Raw genomic sequence first — 5,468 nt, 5'->3', positions numbered from 1 at the left:
TTTGGTTATTTTTTTCCTTTATACTTGTTCTATGCAGTCACCTGAAGGTAGAGGTACTTCAAATACTTTCTGTATTACCACATAAAGGGGTTTTAAAGACAAWAAAGACAAAAGATACTAGAATGAACACTGTAGGTGACGGAAGCAATGCTTTTTWAATTGATTTCTTTTTGAAGAAGCTTTCTTAATTTCCCTCTATGATCATGGGTGCAYCAGATTTTCTTTGTGATTTACTCTTCTGGTTGGTCAACTTATGGCAGAGTCCACATCCACTTTCTTTTGATTGGAAAAGGTTGSCAAAGTAGTTCACACAAATCAATTTATTTTCATGTTTTCAAACTACTTTGAGGAATCTTACAGACTACACTGGACTTTTAGCTCTTTTTAGGGTATCCTTGAGCCAGTACTTTCCCATTTGGTGTCTATTGTTTCCTCTCTGCTCCTCATAACCTTTCTTGGGCAGAGAMACACTCCTCAAAACAGTGAAAAACCTCTCATATTTATCGGCTCAACAAGAAAGGACAGAAAATATTTCTGGATGAGGGCTTCACTAAGGGACGTAACTATTTTTTCTCAGTTCAGCCCTCAAATTATATAAATGCAGAAAAAGGACAGTAATGGCTAACTGCCACTTGTTTCTAGGCTAATATTTGTCAGATTCTGGTGGACTTCACTAACTGTTTACAGAGTTTAATTTATGGTTTAAATGCAAGCAGATTGATTACTAATATAGCTGTWGAAGTCTATTAGGGTTTTTTCCTTTTTTGTGTGGAAGAAAGATACCTTAACTCCTCGTGAATGAGATAAGACTGCCACCTATTGTTCTGAAATAAAACACAGTTTCAGCATACAGCAAGAGAACAGGAACATSCTGATTTCAGGGCTCCAGACATCTCTATCATTTTCCCAAGACAAAAATTTTGGTTCCCTTAACGTATAAGTTTTTACCTAACTGGAAAGCATCTTGGCTCTATGCCAAAATTATAAATTAAAAGACGTTTTTACATTTCAGTGAATGGTATAAACAAACCAAATTAATAGAAAGTATAAAGTACCTGGGTGAGACATTTAATTACAAGATGTGTTTGCTTTCTTTTCAGGTAAGCTTATATACATGAATGCTGGTATTTATTTAAAGTGGAGGGCAAGAAAAACTTCTGTGTTCTTTGCCTGAATATTCATTTCTACCTTATATTTATCATASAATTGTATTTTATGCACGCAAAACTACTGAAGCGCATTGAGGTCACATGGGTACTGACAAAATGGACAGATACTGTGAAATTTTTTATCTAGACCATTATTAAATATAGGTCAGAAAACAAAATGTACTGAAAAGAACACAACTTCATTGACAGAGAGGAGACAAGGTGAAYTGGTTAAGAACGGTTGAATTTTTACTTCTTTTACGCAAGAGCACAAATAAGGGTCTTGGTTATCTGTCCAGTATTACTGAATCAGCATTAATTTTTTCATAAATCTGGCAGCAAGAGATAATACGGAATAGCTCTCTCTTTTATCCTGACATTTTTTTGAGAAAAAAAGCTGTCAGCTGAAAGGAACATTGTCTGTTTAAATAAGCTTTCTAATGAAAGTGATTAATATTAAATACAATAAGGTTTCCCCTACATTTAACATAAAATGTCAAGAGTAAATGTAATAAAAATAAATACTTAATGAGAATTCTCATTAATAAGAACTTGGAAGTTTTATTTCTGACTATCAGTCTGGCCTTTGTAAGAGGTGAACAGATATTCTGGGAATTTCTACATCAAGCCAAAAGCTTCTGAGACAGAGCACTTAAAATACTTTCCATCTGGGAAGAACGATATTGTCAGAAGGATACCTACCAACCATATACATAGGTAAACTAACTCCCTATTTGTTCTGCTAGWATTTTTACTATTCACCCAATTTAACTGTGCCAACTTCGTTTTCATGTCACAGAAATGTTTAACTGCTACCAGTTTCCATAAGTGAATGAATTTCCAGAACATTACATGTTAGAAGCTTACATATGGCTATATTTTAAAAATATGATGAAAAACACGTAAAACTGACAGAAGATATAAAGTTCATAAAACCAAAAGAATTYGTTTCTCCTGTTATATAACTGCATATCCTTAATGAAATGTACWGGTTACAGAAATTTTCAGGCAGTATTACATTTAAACAGCCAGCACTCACAGCGTGATTTATAAATCAATGCAGTATAACAGAAATTGCAGCAATTTATAAGTCTAGACAATTGCATCAGGAGCAGGGCARAATCTGTTTCATTGCCATCAGCCTCTCTACCTTTGGCCAGCAGAGAARCTCATGGCATTTGTTTCTGGTATTTGCTGCCATCTCATGTGTTTCAAGAAGTATTGCAGTGGAATTCTAGAAGCAAGCATTTTGCACCACCAAAATAACTCTAGATAGCTATGTGACTGCAATGTTAAGTAAATACATTTCTTAAAATTGTGAAAAGATTTTTTTAGGCTTATTGCTAGGATATGGAAGTGACCTACATTTACAACCAAAATGAAATACGCAACACCATTTGGGTGAAATTGCATGCTGTGATCAATTTACAACTCATACTATACGAGGGGCAGAAGGCCATAAAATTGTCAGGGACAGGAAGATATTTCCAGTGAGAAGCAACTAAGGGAGCTAGGTTTGTTCAGCCTCCAGAGGATGAGGCTCCAGGATAACCATCTCACTGTCCACCATTACCTAGTGGGAGAGCCCAGAAAAGATGAAGCCTCATTGGAAAAACACAGTGATAAAACAAGCCAAACACACTTATTGCAACACAGGAAATTCATGATATATTAAGCAAAAAAATTTTCACCATGTGTGGTGCAATGCTGAAATGGTGAGCCAGAAGTGTCATGGAAGACAAACTTGTAACTCAAATGGATGTCAACTCCTCAGACCAGAAATGGTTGCTGACCCCTGCCAAAGAAAGAAGATACACTGTCACACAGCAAAAAGGGCATTGTTTTGGTCAGAGGTTTGTGCTGCCAAGATACTGAATCAGGAATTTAAAAGACAGTTAAGGGAACTTACAGGTTATCGCTTTCTCTTAGTGGTTGTGGTCATGGGATCAGGATAACTGAAGATGTAGACCAAAACATGAAAGGGGGCAAGAAAGTGCTGAACAGTTTACTTAAACCTCAGTAACAAAAGGATTTTTCCTGCCAGGTAGAACATGCCAGCAAATTCACAGGTGCTTTGAGATGCACTCATGCAAGGTGAGCGAGTACTGAAAGCACTGTGCCAAAACAGCTTAATAAAATCAAAATTTTGATTTATTGACCACACATTGCTACCTAACTTCCTTACTTTAACCTATCAAAGCAGAAGTTATTAGCCACTGGCTTTGAAAAATGATGTCAAGTCATAGTTTTCCATAGCCACAGCATTATGAGAATTAATGCTCTCAGACTACCCATCTTTCATAGTCCATCATTTGGGACTGCTAGAGCCAGCGGCTCAGGGAGGTGCACACTTTGCCAATACTGTAACACACTCCAGGCCACTGCATGGCCTCACAGAGACTTCTAACCTGAAAGAATAACAGATGAGGAGAGGTGTTTACTCAATACTTACAAGAGTTATTGCTGTARTTTCTTGCCAACAAGTGCTCTGCATGAGTCTTTGAGACCACATTTGAAAACAATGTAAAGTCATAGATCTTTTCTGCTTCATAGTGAATTAGCAAACAGAGAACAATGAGAAACTGCATTCAGGTGCACTGTTTTCCTATAAACATTAAACAGACTTTTTATTAACCCCACCAAAGGCTTAAGGAAGRAGGCCAACAACTGCCTCTGTTTCTTCTAATCATGTTCAGAGAAACAAAATTCCTTTCCTTAGGCAGAAGAGGAAGACTCGTTTTAGACACTGCCGGACAGAGTGCCATACAGAGATATTCAGAGATACAGCTGCATGGGTTTTCTTAACATGTATGTCAGGAAAATTAATCCACAAATGCCAGAGGTTTGTGTGCAAAAAGGAGACAGAGGAATCCTATTACTTYGTTAGAATAGAGGGAGAGAGTCCACTGGKGCACACGCCCKYGGGGCTTCCTCTCTCGAGGTTTCCGAGGGCGCAGCCCCCTTTTATCCTAAACTCTCGGCCGCAAGCGGCTCTCTTCCTTTACCCATTGCCAGAGGTACTAGGAAGATACAGCCTTCCCGAACCGCCTACCACATATCCCACCCTGTCACTTAACCCCAAAGCTCAGGTGCAGACCCACTTGTCTSTTTCAGGAGTCAGGCTGTCTGGACTCTGTAACAAAACTGCTGCTTGCAGTTAGGAGAGACATTTTCAAAGACATTAACACCCATACCTTCACCCAGAATTGCTTGTAAAGACACTAGCATACATCTTTCCCACTATATAATACTGTGACCAAATAACAAAATAACATGAATGCCTCTGAGCACAGCAAATTTACAGCTTTAGGTATGGTCACTTAAAAAAACAAAAACAAAACCAAAAACCACCCCAAATTCCTGTGGTTTTAGGCTCCTTTATTAATGAACAGAAGTCTTTGACTCTCAAAGATAAATGCTATTATAAAGTACGGCTTCTTTTAACATAATAGGCATACTTGAATAAGGACTAAAGAGGTCTTGTCCTTCAGTCATCCTCTGGTTGTTTTTTTACTGCTTTCTAAAACAAGCAACCAGAAGCAAAATAGAAGATGAACATAGAAGCAGCAAAATAAGAGATTACTGTCGAGTAAGAAAAGTCAAAGGATTTATTAATCACAGTGATAAAACCACAGACTGATTTGTTTTAGCAGCAATCTGAACAGTCAAAATTATACTGTACAGTGGCACTTCAGAAACACACGGCATTGCGCAGTGTGGGCCTTTGTCACCAAAAGCAACATTAAACTTTTGCAAACAAAATCACTTTCGTACAGCAGTTTCTGACTGTTATGGGACATTATGGCATAGAGATTKATTAGGATAACCGTGTCGACCTTGGAGCTTGGTCCAACAGATCCACCATTCGTCCTGAACGATCCTGCCCATTCTGACGTTGCAATAGGAGTAACTGCACAGGGATTTTCTCTCAGAAATTGGAGGATTTCAAAGCCAGAAATTGTTATTGGGATGGGCTGCCTAGGAAAGTGATGGAGTAACCGCCCCAGGAGGCGTTTAAGAAAACATGTGGCACTCAGTGCCACGGTCCAGCTGACACGGTGGTATTTTGTCATAGGCTGGACTCCATGGACTCAAAGTCCTTTCCAAGCTAGCTGACTCTGTGACTGTGTAACAGACCGACTTTGCTCGGAGCGTTGCGCTGTCGCTTTCCCCGGGTGTGTCTCGCTGGGCTCACCCTCGGCCCGGGCTCGGCGCAGCGCACGGAGGCGCGGGGCGCACGGAGGCGCGGGGCGCACGGAGGCGCGGGGCGCACGGAGGCGCGGGGCGCACGGAGGCGCGGGGCGCACGGAGGCGCGGGGC

This window comes from Malurus melanocephalus, unplaced genomic scaffold (genome assembly GCF_030028575.1).
Source record: "Malurus melanocephalus ecotype Western Australia unplaced genomic scaffold, MMel_1.1 scaffold_337, whole genome shotgun sequence".
NCBI classification, from domain to species: domain Eukaryota; kingdom Metazoa; phylum Chordata; class Aves; order Passeriformes; family Maluridae; genus Malurus; species Malurus melanocephalus.
This window is presented reverse-complemented; position numbering follows the sequence as displayed.